Raw genomic sequence first — 15,683 nt, 5'->3', positions numbered from 1 at the left:
TATGCCTAAAAGTCCAAGTTGTTGTGTAACAACTTACTCCTAAAAATCCTCAAAAGGTTATGCTAATGTACTCAGGCATGTATGCTTTACAGCTATACTCTTGCCTGCGTACCTACACTCTTGCGCTAACATTTTCAAGTCCAAGTTGTTGTTACGATAAAAGCCGAATACCTAAAAATCCTCAAATTGTTAAAATAGCTCAATTACCCTTAAATAGGCTCCACATTGCACCCGCATTTTGCACTTCATAATGCACACTAGAAGCTAAATCCATCTACCTGAAAATGCTTGGAATATGTTAATTCCCTAACACATTGCAAATATGTATATATACCATTGACTTACAGCATCAACCGTTTAATGCAAATATAAAAGCATTCACTCTCTCTAGCGTTCACACAGAGCACCATCCACCTGACATTTTACCCTCTTGCCAAAACATATATCCTCAAGCTATTTGACAGGTGAATTTCTCCACGATACCTCATATTACCGTAATGCATCCAAACTCTTGAGATAACACCAGCTTAAAGAACTAAGTTAGTGAGAGTTAGTCTACAATACGTATCCAACAACAACTTGTTAAATTAACACACTCCCATGGATTTTCACACAGAAACATGCATTGAATAAATTCTTGATATGCCCCATCATCGATATGAAATCCCAACGGAGCAAAAACCTTTTGAACTTGTCCACTGTCGGCCGCAAGCATACGCCTCTATGAGAGATCATTCATGGTGACCTCTTTATGTCTCCATCCCGTTGGCCGCTACCACCCGCCTCGATAGGCGGAACGGCTTTCTCTGAATCCAGGCCATCAAGAAGCACAACGGACTCCCAAAACCTTATTTTTCAGCACTGCAATGGTCCGCTTGCACCTCTTTCAGCCCGACTTGCCGTTAAAAGTCACTACACAGAACTTCTGCATTGTCAATTTGACTTTGCACGTCCTAACTAGGGTCCTTTACTCGATCCATTACACAGAGTCATGGCGTATCATCGAAACGGCCTCTGCCGAACACTGAATAATTAGCGTTCTGAACCTTCGCCGATACCCCCATTTGGAATCTTACGTCATCACAATTGAATGTGGCACAGATGATGAAGGTGCCGCATTTGGACAATTTCAAAACGTCTACTCCAACTGCAACTGTAATATTGCCCCTCTTGCGCATTAAATCACACTATCTACAACGGTCACTTCATCCGCTAATTAAATATTATTCTTGCGCATTTATCCACGCTTTCTTCAGCCGCTTATGTAAAATGCTCCTCGTACGCAATAAAGCACACCAACCATCAAGTCTCTGCCCAGCTTTTCAATCCTTTTTCCTCTGAACACTTTGGTGCTGCTTAAACTTGTATAGGGGTTATATCAAACGTCCTTCACACCAGTATCATTTGGAAAACACTGACCTAGCACTCCCAAATACAAAAGGGCTGCTGGTCACGTCTGATAATACTGGGATACCCTCTCACATGGACCTCTTCCTGCTTCTTTTCCAAAGTACAGCACTCCCAGAGCCATGGCCTAGGCAGCTGATTTTTCCCTTAATGTTCCATGTAACCCCTTCCTCCCATGTCCACCCTGGGTGATGGGTTTGCTTACTTGGATGTTAGGGGTGGTGTCTCCTATTTTCTTCTGGTCCTGATTCTTCCTGCACCCCCCCGCAGCAGGCTACTTGAATCCTCTGCTCCTTCTTGAGTTTACTTGGTTTCATCAGCTTCCTTTGCACATGGGTTCTTATTTTTAAGAAATCCTCGTCGCCAATGTTATGAAGCAAGGTCCAGACAGGTTTATGTTGCTTCTCAATAAGTTTACTTCAGATTCTTAGTTACAGTTACATGACACTGTGACATCAGGAATGTGACATAAGAAATAAAGACACACATCAACATTCCACTTGACACTGGCATGACATCACTGAGCACATGACCAGCTTCAGCAGACTCAAACACATCATAACAGTATTTAGTGACATATCCTCCTGTAATATTAACATCCCTTTCTGCAACATGCTTTAACCAGTGAACCAGCTGCAGAGTGGCTGGGAAATGGCACACAAATCATTGATTGTTCCAAGTTTTAAGTTCTTCTAATTACGAAGTACTTAAATCCTACCATGTGGAGCTTTCCTGATTCTGAAAGTGGAGTTAGCCTTCCTATTTAAGTTAGTTGCCATCAATACTATATTAGTTCTGTGAGGAACGTGCACTGGAGAGGCAATTAACTGTTCCTGTTCTATGTAGTCTAAGGGTGCAGAAGAAGACGACCGACACAAAGGTGGCATGGTGGTTGGCAAAGACTTGTATTCTTTGTGAAAAGAAAGCGAAAGGCCCATCTGTCCCTATTTCTATGAGGGGTTTCCCTGCCTCAACTAAAGACTATAAAGGATCTGTCAGAATGTCCGTTTAACTTAAATGTCCACTGTTCTGTGTCAAAATCCCTAGTTCTGTCCCTAACGATTATAACTAAAGTAGATAAGGCTAAACTGTTTGTTGCCCAGGAGAATGGCTCCCTTCTCTGGGCTTGTGATCACAGTTCAATTCAGGAATATCATTAGTACTCACCAGGGGGAATTTGAATTTTGAATAGGGACAGATGGGCCTTTCTCTTTCTTTTCACATAGAATAAAAGTCTGTGTCAAGCACCATGCCACCTTTGTGTCATTCTCCTTCTACTGGAATCTGACCTCGCTGATACAAACTGGGGAACGCTAATATTCTCAAAGCTATGTTACCAAGCTTCTAACCCCTCTGTAACTACAAATGAGTCCTTAGGGTTTGATCTCTCCAGTAGCCATTATATGACCATAGAGGCTGAAGAACGGCATACTGTGTGACCTAGTTTTAGCGTTCCCCAAAGGTATGGACATCTCATTGGTGTTCAAGTCGGGTCTTGCTTGGAAATACGGACTGGACATGATGGCTGGGGTGGTAACACCTTACTATATGGGTAATGTTAAAGTTCTTATCCAGAACAATGGGAAACATCATTATTGTGTGAAAGGCAGTGAGAAAATTGGCCAAGGGATTTTAGAGAATGCTCCATTTCCCAAACTCGCAGAGGTCCCAGAACATGATCTGAAAGAGTGGGGCACCAAAGGCTTTGGAGAAGCTGATCAAGACCCATCTCAGAAGGTAAATCTACCAAAACCCTGTGTAGATGAAGGGTATCTCAGGATAAATCCTGATCTTGCATTCGCCCAACGCAACAACCCATGTTAGTTGAGGCCTTCCTCAAAGTTATTCCTGACGAGGAAGGAAGGGGAAGAGATGGTCCATTCTTCTTTATAAAACAGGGCCTACTATATAGAGGAGATACCAACCAGGAACGGACCCCTCAAACCCAGAGAGTGGGCCCAAGAAATCGCACACGCCCCCTTGACTTCAGGACATCTATGGATGGCTAAAACCCAAGGACAGGTGATTCATAGGTTTTACTGGCCAGGCAGGTATGCCGGCATAAAAAACTTTGTCGACAAGGTATTCAAAAGAAAAAGAGGTTAAGAGTGTGTGAGGGTGTGCTGGTGTTATAAGGGCTGCACCCCTAGAGGCGGAATCCCTCCCAATGAGATCCTCCCATATTATATTGCCCCCAGGAAGACTACCTCCCTTGCCTGAGGGGAAGGGCCCCCACTCGGGGAAAAGTGACAACATCTAGTAAATCGTCACACATGGACGTCATTTCACCAAAATGTCAGGGGTAGCGGAAATGAAATCACACAACCCTTGACCTCTGATGACGCAGGAAGTGTTGTCATATGACCCCACCCCGAGGTCACATCACGGAAAGCGATGGAACACTACCTTTCACTCCTTCACAAAACAGGAAGTGGCATCACATTGCATTGTTTCTAAGTACACCACAAAAAATATGGTTAAGATATCACTGTAAAGTGATATACATTCCATACAAGAATGGATCACCATATGTATCGTTAATATCGGCGCATATAGGCCCATTTACCAAATTACTGTGAATGCAAGCAGACGTCCAATACCAAACGATAATGATGTGTTATTATATAGCACTTACGCGCAAGTGCTTCATATGGCCCAAATATACATACAATATCACCCAACCTGTGTTGGTACTCATTTATCAACCTCAGCAGGATGAAAGGCCTAGTTTACCGTGCTGGGAGCCGAACCTTCAACCTGCAGAGCACACGCACATTGCAGCAGCAAGCGCTCAACCCACTGAGCTATCAGAAAACGATCTACTCAAGAAACACAGAGCCACATGCAAGATTTTTTTTCAAACTTTTTTTATTTTTTAGGAGTAGCAATGGAGACCACAGGGGTAGCAAAGGAGCCCTCGGTGGTCACAGGTCTGACCTCTGGTGACCCCTAAATGACGTCCCTGTCATCACAGTAGGTGGTGATCCCACTGCTGTTATGCTATTCCTATTCTATGTGAGGAGAGCTTAGGTCTCTTACCCCATGCTGAGCAATTTGTTTTTAATGGGGATTTGGACTACTGCGGCCTATGCTTTTCCTGTTTTATGCAAGTATAGCTTGCACAACTGAGACCCTTCATTTACCTGTCCAGTATGGGGGTGCTTGCACTGCTTCATCCCATGCAGTTCCTTCTCTGTGCCGAGTGGCACTTATACTGCTGTGGCCAACGCCTTATCTGTGGTAATCTTATATTGTTAAGACCCACAATGTTCTTGTTCCATGTGAGAAAAGAATGATCTACTGAGGCCCATTGCATAGCTTTTCTATATTGGGAGGGAAGTGTGCACTCCTTAAGCCTATTTTGAACCTGTTGTATGTGAGGCGAGCTCTTACTGCAGATACCTATTCTTTATCTCTTTTCTGTGTGGGTACCTTCTACCCATGCTCTACCTTGCACTATCCACTCCACCTGTGTACGCCTACATGATGAAAGCTTGCATTGAAGTTACCCTCATTTTCCTTTTCTGTTTGTGTGAGTCAAGCCTAAACCACTCATACTCAAGCTGACCTGTTCTGTGTTGTAATGTGAGGGGTCCGAATTAAGGAGACAGACACAGGGTTGGTGGTTCCACATAATACTTTAAAGTAATAAAAGAGGATGTAAAAATGTCTCACTAGACCTAATTCTATGAGGTGTTTCCCTGCCTCAACAAAACAAACTAGTGGACCGTTTTTGTCAGGATGTCCAAAGGAATGTTGACTGTCCTGTGTCCAAAAACCTCTTCTGACCCACACACACAAATACTACAAAAACGACTACAAGGGACAATAATAGTCTCTCTGTTACTCCTGCAGCCTTTTCCAGTCCTATTGTACCTACCTCCTGGATAGAAAGGACATTTCCTAAATGTGTTCAATATCATGGGAGAGTTGCACTCACTCTACTGTATCAGGTAGTGTTTTTCTTCTTGTCTATAATGTCTTGTTAGTACCAATGGGACAATCCTCTTCCTTGGTCTTACTTCCACCGGTGCTTATGCAGTAATTTTGGCAATTCAACCAAAAGTGGCCCCAAAGTTACAAGTAAAGCATGCTTACTTGTTGACCTTGGTCCATTTAGAGGAAGTGTCTTTATTCCCCTTTTACAGAATGGGGTAACGCCAGGGGGGACAATCCACGTCCCCTGGTCTTTCCTCTTATACAATTTGTGGTTTGCAACTACATCTTGGCATCCCTGGTGATACCATAGGCTCAGTTTCCTGCCAAGAGTTTCAGCCCTTCTCTCATTTACTGACCCGGGGAAGTGTGTATTTCCCAAATCAACCCTGCCATGGAGTTTTATTCACACCTTGGGTTCATTATCAGCTGGACTTCCGTACCCATGTACTCATGTTTCTTGTCCAGTAGTAACACTTGGTTACTTTTAATGAAGTCTAAGGAATAGCAAGATGATAAAAAGGATTTCCTTCACAGTTAAGTATTCTTTAGACAAGCAGTTTTTTTTTTCATTGTCACCCGATTTATCGCCCCCCTCCAGCGGTACCTTAGTTGTTATCGTGACCCAGCACCTCTCACTGCTGTTTCCCGGGGCTCTGATGTTCTCCTCCTATCCTCTAGCCATTCGTCCCCCTTGCGTCACGCCGTCAATGCTAGTCATCGAAGCCCTGGTTCTCTGGGTTTCCTCAGAGACTTTGCTGCAGCGGCACCAGTGCAGTGCGCAGCGTTCTCCACTTGCCAGCATCTTAGTGCTGCTATCACATGCCTGCAGCTGGCTGTTGGGTCTTACTCGCAATCCACGGCTGATCGTCTAGAAGCAGCAGTGGCTTGGGGAGGCTGACAAGGTTTTGCTGTGTGGAGCCCTGGTTTCTACCATCGCTCGGGGCTCCAGCAGGTGTCTCCTGCCAGCCCCCTTGTTGTGATGCAGTTTTCTTTTCTTCTTCTTTCGTTCTGCGGCACAGGTTTCTTCTCCCTTTCTGCCTTCCACTGCTCTTCCGACTCTTACAGTTACTGATGCTCCTTTTCTCACCCTGACTCCTTCTTACACAATTCTTCTGGTCTCTCCTGCTTTTACTTCTCTCGCCACTACAGTGATGGGGTGATGCATACTACATCTGCCTGAGTGGAGGCTTCATAATCAACAGATGCCTTCTCTAAGCATCAGATCGTTTACGTTGCAAAAATGATTAATTATTACAGCAGGCCCCCTATTTCCAATCTGAACAACACATTTCCAGTGCTTAATCTGTGGGGATGTTTGCCAGGGCTCAGCCCTGGCACTTTTCTGAGCCCCTGCACTTATTGTCTCAAACTCAGATTGATTATGAAGTAATGATAGTCAGAGCATCCATCAACCACATAGAGCAGGTGAGAGCTGTAGTTGAACCCCAAATGTGTCGACACTGTGAGGAGCACAGCTGTGGGTGGTGGCAGCAATGGTGGGGAACTGCCCGCCTGCAGTGTCACAAGCATGGTCCAAAATATTTGGGTTTGGCACTTATTTTCTTACAAATTAAGCACTGAATACACCCCTCTGAGTACCGATGTTCGATTGTTTGCTTCTCTCAGGTCGGGGTATCTTCAGAGTCCTTGGTTCTCTTCCCACCTCGCTTAATCCCCTGGTATATCAGAGTGGCCGGTTACTCTCCATTTGAGTCTGTGATTGTAATCCTGAAGGTAGCAGAGTCAAAAGGTAATTTAATATTCAGCATCTTATTTCTATCTTGTGGCAACATGCTAGTGGTTACCTTTTCATCGAACTCGAATTAGAGTCTCATCCACACTCCTCAGTGGCGGGCTTCATGGCTCTTTTCCCGATTACAGTAGTCTGAGAGAGCTTGATAAATCTAAACAGTACTAGTAAACATTCAATCTAATCTTCTTTTCTTTAGTCTATCCCTACACATGGATAGCACAACCTCCTGCGGTATCGCGTTCTTTTGCAGACAGTAATTACACCGTGGAACTTTACTTTGTAGTTTCATTGAATTGCAGGGTAAGGGATAAAAAGGGGGTTGGAGTGATTTGGGTGGGGACAGTAACATGGGGCATGGGGGAACGCCCCAAATTGATTTTTTTTTATTCAATGAAACAATTCTAAGTAATGACTTGATGGTAAAGTACCAGAAAGTAATTACTGTCGGCAGAAGAACATGGAACCCCTCCTGCACATGAAAGCCCTAAAAGTTTGCCCTAGTCCCAAGTCCTTTCCCTGGTGAGAACAATCCATTGAAAAACTGTGCTTTGCCTCAGTGCTTATTGCACCAGCACCAATGCAAGGATTCTGTAATATGGCTTCTAAACCGCCTGAGTTCTGACACCCTCTTAGTTACCATCACGGATGCCACCCTGGTTCCCACTAAGAACCATCTGGTCCTCCACCATGCTCATAACTACCTTGCACCCCATAGGACAACCACCAGCTCACTGGCAATAATGCACACCAATGAGGGATACGGTTCAAGGGACGGCATTGCCAATCGAGTAACAAGAACCATTTAGTAAGATTTCTCCTCTCCACTGCAGGTACAAAGCTAAGGCGGGTGCAACGATTTATGCGCCTCGGGCAAAGTGTCATTGTGGCTTCCCTTGCAATAGGGCCAGGTGTGGTATTTTCATTGCCAATCTGGTACTTCCTCATGCCCTCCGTGTTGGTGGCAAGTAAGGTAACCGCCTAGCGTTGTCTTATTGTAGAACTGTCCCCAATAATAGCAGCTGACACACGACAGAGTGGGGACCCCTAATCCTAAACCCCAATAGTGGAACTATTCATGCACAACTGCCAAGGTCACGTCGCCTAACCTTGTGTGGCATCATCGCAAAAGAATGTTCTCCTGTGAAGCTCCTAGAAGCACCAAGGGAGCAGAACAACCCACCGGGGATGTTATGCGCACACACAGATAAATAAATAAAAAACTGGTTTGATTCCTTGTAGCTGTGCCTATGAAAGACGAATGACAACCTTGCTAAAAACGTTGGGTGAGTGAGTGAGGTTTTGCATTATTCACACCGATAATTACATGCTGTCATGGGTTGAAGAACAGATGGGCAGGCAGTTTTCTGTTACACCACTCAGCCCTCCGCCCAGGGCATCTAAGCATCTAAGCTCTTCTGCACTTTGTCTTAAGTATTCGTGACCTTGGTCAGTTTCATCATGACAACATTGCATCCGTCAGAGGTTCGTCTTGAGCTTACAATGGGCAGCAGTGAAAATATGATAGCGTGCAGCAGGCCTCAAAGGGACGCACGCGCCTTCCAATCCAGAGTAGCGTCTATTATTCTGTGCCTGCTGAGAACCACTCTCAGAAGCGCTGCACAGACTCAAAACAAATCGAGGCGCCCCATAGATTTTTTTATTTCAGTTCTGTTAGTTGTTGATTTGTTGTTAAATCAAAATAAGGTGGGTCTATTTATAGTCAACCTCACCCTTCCAATGCTTAGCGTCAATGAACTCTTTAAGAAAGAAAAATACAGTGTGAAAAAACAGTGACACTGACTTTCAAGTGCCTAAACAATGCAGGGCCTGCCTACCTAACTGAGAGAATTGTAAGAAAAATGTCTACCCGCCCCACTAGAACCTCGAATGCCTTCTGCCTTAACATTCCTAGATTTAAATTAAAGAAAATCAGGAGGAATCAGCTTCCCAGTGAAAGCCACCCAATTTTGGAATGCACTACCCATTGATCTTAGAATTGACCAATCCCTGTCCAGCTTCAGGCGTAAAACCCTAAACTAGCTGCGTTCAAATGATATCTAATCTGCTCAGCCTATATCAAAGATGTAATTTGATCACAAGTTTATGTAATATGACCTGCCTTCTCTGATACCTGTATATATTTGCATTCTGCCCTGTCTGTAACTCAGATGTAAAGTAACCTTGACTGTATGTAACTTGCCTTTCTCTGTAACTAAGCTGAAAATGTACTTATGCATTTTTGCGCTCAATTACCTCCGGGTTCGGTGTGCCATATAAATAAAACAAACAAACAAACAAACACACACTTATCTGCTTAGCTATAACTTGGTTATGATAGATTAGTTCCCTCATTGTACCATTAGGTATGTGTATCAAGTTGCCTGCTGTGGGCCTGGCCAAGGGTGAGTCTTCCTATCCAGCTCCCAGTCTGCAGCAAGTGTGTAATAGCTGAGAGGGGGGCTGGAGGGCTTGGGGGGGTTCAGGCAGAAGTGCTACAACAGGTGTTTCTGTCTATGAGTGTGCGCGTGTCCTGCCATCCTCTACTGGATGTGTGTGTGCTGCATGTGTGTGCCGTCCTTTGATGTGTGTGTTGTGATAAACCTGAAGGTGTCTCCATAGGTAGTCCCCAGGGATGTGTCATCCAGGTGCCCAGGACACAGCCTTCGCCATTGGATCCAGTTCCTGTGGGTGAACTAGGGAGGGAGGATCACCTGGATGGGGGGTCCTCAGGGAGTGGGAGACCGATGGGTGAGAAGGGGTATCCCCTGTCCTTCAACAACTTTTCCCCATCCTCTCAGGTAGGGCATTCAAAAACACTGCCCCACACTTTTCCGAAACAAACACTTTCGCACAACATGAAAGACAACAGACTAAAACCAGAGCCGTTTACTGACATGTCTCAATACAAAGGTCAGGCAAAGTCAGGCAATTGCTCAGAATCACACACACCTGACAGCCCTTTCCCTTCCCCACAGGGATAAAAGGTGGAGCAAGAGAGCACAGTACGAGCAAGGCAGACCGCACGACGAGACAGCTATCCAGGCACGGCAGTCAAGAGGAGGAGAAAAGCAGCAAATACTGAGAGGTTGTAAAGCAGACTCGTCCTTGCCCTTTTTGACACAGACCCGTGAAACCTCGCAGAAGGAATCATAAGGCCAAGCACAATAGCCCAAGTTTGTTACAGGAGATGCCGACGGTACACAAAGTGTGCCTACGCTGATAAGCAGGAGCGAGGGAAACTCCTGCTACCATGGTACCAGCCTTGACTCCAGATACAAGGAAAGCCAAGCGGTTCATCACAGCCGGTGAGTCAAAGGGAAAACCGATAAGAACCAGGGTGTGTTGAATTAATGTCGCAAAGTGGCATATTGGGAGAAGAGTACGAAGAACTGTGAATTTGTTAAAAGGAAGACCAGCTTCATAGGACCGGCACCACATGGGTGCTGTCGCAAGAAACCCTGGTTTCTCCCATATTGATGAATCTACAGATACCAGAAGCTGTAGGAGAGCCGCCAAGACAGGTCAAAGTGGTCATACAGGAGGTCTAGCAAAATCCCTGTACAATCGAAAGCCTTTGACCTAAGAACTGTAGAAAAAGCAAGGGAATGCATGTTGAGAAAACGAGGGAAGTCGATCACGCAAACATCTAAGTAAAAGGACTTGTGAAACAGCAAGAGTGAACCCGTCAGAGGAATGCCAGTAAAAAGGGGGCAAAGTCTAAAGTCCTGAGAAACAGTGTGTCCCCAAAGGTGAATCCGGCAGAGGGATGTCCACTGGAACTGTTTAAAAAGACATTAAGATTTGTGAAAGCAAGGAGAGCCATAGTGAACCTGGCAGAGGGAGGCTGAAAGTAAAGAGGGGTCAGCACCCGGAAGAGGGGGATCCAGGGGTGAGGAATCCTCATCCTAAGGAACATAAGGAAACAAACTATCGAAGGCAAGAAACTTTGAAGAGAAACGAGACTTGGCCATCAACTGCTCTGATAACTGAAGCAGAACTGTCGTCTCATGCTGGGGAAGCTCGAGAGTGTACTGTGTTCCAAGATCCTTCCTTATCCCGTGCTCAAAACGTGAGGAAGGGAGACCCAGGCTACCGCATCCTGACCTATTGTTTGTGAACACTTCTTTCTTTTCTTGAAATCTATCCCACACCCTTTTTGTATTAGTTGTAAGGTTTGGTAATAGGTTTTTCTTAGTACGGGCCCTTTTATTAGACACAACGCTACTAGGACTGCCTTATTTTCATTTGATGGTCAACGCTTGCTCCCATCTTAGATTTAGGTTTAGATTAAGCATTATTCCAACCTGCATACAGTTTAATAAACACCACTGAACTGTGATCAGTTGTGTCTGTCTTTACTGTTGCCACCATGAGTTCCATACAGTGTGCTGCCATACATTGTTGGTTGGTATTTGTGAGTTTGTGTGCACGCGCGCACTGCCATCCTTCAGTGGGTGGCTGTGTGAGGTGTGCTGCTACCTGTTGTTGTTTGTGTGTGCTGCCATCCACTGGTTTGTGTGTATGTACTGCGATTCATCATTGGTTGTCTTTGCTGCCATCTGTGGTGTGTTGCCCATCCATGTTGTGTGATTATGTGTGCGTGAGGGTGTGTGGCCATTTGCTGTTGTTCCTCACTGTGCATGCACATAAGCCAGAGGTATGGATGTTCTGTGAAGAGTCATGCAGTGTCAAGGGGCCAGAGCTTGCACAGACATACTTATCCTTTAATTTTATAGGAATGAAAAATGCACTCCTATGCTTAGCTATAGGTTGACATTTAAAAGTCTGCATTGGTCGTTAGGTAAATCCTCTGTGTACAATGCAATACATTGAGCACATTCATATCGCCTCTTTTTTTGCCACTCACATGATAGGGAATGTAGCAAATAGGTTGTGCTCCAGTGTATTTCACTTAGATACTTGCGCGAGGACAAAACTATAGCAACCGTGTTTTTATCTAATTTGTTAATTGAAGAGCGGGAAATGGAGCAAACTGTTTTTGCTACAAAGTGGGTCTACACTATGTTACCTAAAGTTCTGCACGAATGTAAAAGTGGACAAACCCGATCTTCCACTATTTTCTATTAACGTGAAAAGGAACAGTGCAAATTAATATTGCTTATCTTGAAAACCTTGTTTTCTTAGAAAGTGTGCTCTCCGTCCTGCTTTCAGTGCAGGGGAGCGTTGTTTGATGCGGGCTCGTTGCTGCCTAGTTACTTCACTGGCAAGAGTCCGACAAGTAAATATAATGAGTCTTTTGAACAGTTCTCTAACTTCGTTCCTTTCCTTCCTTAGATGATGGCCGGCATCCGGGGATGGCGACATGCTGCTAAAATGAGTAGCGCTGAAGGTGAATGAGAACGCGATGCGCAATGCGACCCTTTCGTATTTGTATTGAACTGAGTTCTTATTCTGTGTCTTTTAGGTGCCGCGACATTTTCAGCGTGGATGCCGGTTATGAAGAAGAAATGCGGTGAGTAAGCGCGGTATGCAGTGCCTCTAGATGTTTCCACGCTAACCTTGAGTGTCTTTTCCCTCTTGCAGATGGATGAGAAGTTCCGGAGACAGAGTTCCCCCAGAGCGGCTGGGATTCAGGTAAGCGTTTGAAGCTCATACAGTCTTTCAAAAATAAGCAAAGATTTGCTGAATGCTTACGAATGCCTTTTTTCTATTCTTTTCCCTTTTCCTTAGGAAGCGGTATGCCAGGATGGGAATGACACCGCCGAAGATGCCCACAGAACAGAAGGAGCGATGCATGATGGGCAGAAGCGCCTCAAGGTAAGGCTGTTCTTAACAGTGTTCTTGTTCTTGCAGGAGCTGAACGCAGAAGAAAGATTCAGGCCTACTGGAGACCGATCCGAACACGGTGAGTGTCACGCTGCAGGTGCAGACAACACAAAGCATGTTTCTCAGCCTGGGCGTGGCTTAAATAGTCTCTGGGTATCCCAGGTGTCTCTGGGCTGAACCACACCCAAAAGACTAGAGTGCACATGTAGTTCTGGGAACCGAAATATGTGGTGGCATCCATCTTGTCCCCATCAATGCACTACAATTCCAATCCCCAATGTTATCCTATGGGAGTGAGTGAGTCTGGTGCCACAAGAGCCAAGTCTGACTTCAAGTGGGTCTTTGGAGGGCTTGAGAGGCCCTTGAGGGCTATGTAGGTGATCGTGGCCTGGCTCCAGCCTGACATTTTGGAGGGCTGGGGACATGAGGGGCAGGAATCATGACAGCACTCCCCCCCAACGCCCCTCTCAAGGTGGCTCTTCTGTCTGGTTTGTTTGGATGGTTTTGATGAAATCGTCTAAGCAAGCGAGGTGCATGGATGTACTCACAAGGCTCCCATGTCCTGTCTTGTGGACCATACCCCTTCCAGTCTACTAAGTAGTATAATTTGGATCTGACATACTTTGAATCGAGGATGTCCTTGACTTCAAATTCTGGCTCCCCAGCGACTACTACTGGCTGCAGTGGCATTGCTACCCGGGTCCCAGGTTGAACAGGTTTAAGGAGAGACACGTGTAACACAGGATGAATCTGCATGTTTGACGGCAGAGCTAGTCTGACCGCCACAGGATTTATCACGGAGGTGACGGTGAATGGACAGGGTATCTTGGACGGAAAGTTTGGGTTCCTTTAATGGACACGTGTTTAGACGCCAGCCAGACTTTGTCTCCCACTTGGTAGTTGGGGGCCTTTGCTCGGTGTTGATCAGCAAACTTCTTTTGGCGATTCTTAGCTTGAAGTAGGTGTTCAGCTGCCATTTAAAGGTTTGAGAAATGGTCGTGTGCAAGGTTTTGACTGCTGGAATTTCCAGGGTTGTAGGAACGTCCAACTCAGAAGTACGTGGGTGCCTGCCATACATGGTATAAAATGGTGTCTGCTCTGTGCTGGTGTGTAGGGAATTATATAAGCATATTCAGCTATCCATAATAGGTCGAACCAGCTTCCTTCAGCTTGGTGTAACATGCAACGCAGATACTGCTCGAGCGTCTGATTTGTACACTCAGTTTGACCATCTGTTTGGGGATGGTGACTGGTGGATAGCCGGATGTCATCTGGGCCATAGAGCAGCATTTTCTACAGAAGTTAGATACGAATTGAGTACCTCGGTCTGAGACCAAAACTGAAGAAAACCCATGGAGCCGTACGATGCCTTCAAGAAATACCTTTGCCAGAGTGGAAGCATTTGGGAGCCCCTTAAGAGGAAAGAAATGTGCCATTTTTGAAAATAGGTCCACGACCACAAGAATAGTGTTAAACCCTTGACTGGGTGGTAAGTCAGTAATAAAATCGAGGGACATTGTGTGCCAGGGTGCTGGTGGGATTTCCAATGGTTGTAATAGCCCAGCCGGTTTCTGCTTGGATGACTTGTTTTGAGCACAAACTCCACAAGATAGGATGAATTGGATAATGTCTTTACGGCACGTGGGGCACCAATAATTTCGTTTTACCTTGGCTAGGGTTTTAGCGATTCCGGGGTGGCCCTCGATCAAGGAATCATGATAACTGGACATGACTTGTTCTCCTAGTTCTTGGTTTGGTAAGAATAAACGATTCCTGAAGCAGGGCAACTGATCTTTTATCATGTAATTTTCTCCTTGTGCACTCCACGCTTGTAATTGCTCCAGACTCATCAGGTTTTGGATTTCTTCATGTAATTCTTTCTGAGTTATGGTTGCTGTGATTCCTAGGAGCTTGCCACTTGGGATGATTGCTATTGAGTCAAGGGTCTGATACCCTTGCTCTTCAACCCCCATACAGGAAAGGGTATCGGCCTTCCCGTTTTTTACCCCTGGTCGAAATGTAATCACGAAGTCATATTCAGCAATAAAAAAAGAGCCCAACGTAGTTGTCGTGAGGACTGGGCCTTTGCCGTTTTTAGGTACTGCAGGTTCCGGTGGTCAGTTATTATGGTGATTGTGTTTCTGGCGCCCAAGAGGTAGTGCCGCCATGCCTTAAAGGCTGACTTAATGGCCAGGAGTTCTTTGTCTGTGATAGCGTAATTGAGTTCAGGGGGTGTGAATTTACGCAACCAGAAGGCAACAGGGTGTAACTGGCCCATTTCAGGGTCCTTTTGTGAGAGGACGTCTCCCATAGCCATGCTTGAGGCATCTGTTTCCACCCGGTATTGGAGATCAGGACGAGGGTGGCGTAAGATTGGGGCAGATGTGAATCTTGCTTTGAGTTCCTGGAAAGCTTCCTCGGCTTCTGTTGTCCACTGGAACTTTTTGTTGCTTTTCCTGAGTAATGACGTGATGGGATGCACGATTTGTGAAAATCCTGGGATGAACCGGCAGTAGAAGTTTGCAAAACCCAGCATACTTTGAACCCCCTTGAATGAATTTGGGGATGGCCAGTTCAGGATAGCATCTACCTTGTGTACATCCATTCGGATTCCATTCGGGCTGAGAATAAAGCCCAGGAATTCCACCTCAGAGACGTGGAATGAGCACTTTTCGAGCTTGGCGTAGAGCTGGTGTTGACGGAGATTCTCCAATACGGATCGGACGTGTTTAACGTGGTCCTGCTTTGATGCGGAATATACTAGAATATCGATGTACACTAGAGCACAGACATCAAT

The sequence above is a fragment of the Ambystoma mexicanum genome, chromosome 11 (genome assembly GCF_040938575.1).
Source record: "Ambystoma mexicanum isolate Mex_15411 chromosome 11, UKY_AmexF1_1, whole genome shotgun sequence".
In the NCBI taxonomy this organism is placed as follows: Eukaryota; Metazoa; Chordata; class Amphibia; order Caudata; family Ambystomatidae; genus Ambystoma; species Ambystoma mexicanum.
The sequence above is the reverse complement of the archived record's forward strand: the minus strand, read 5'-3'. Positions refer to the sequence as shown.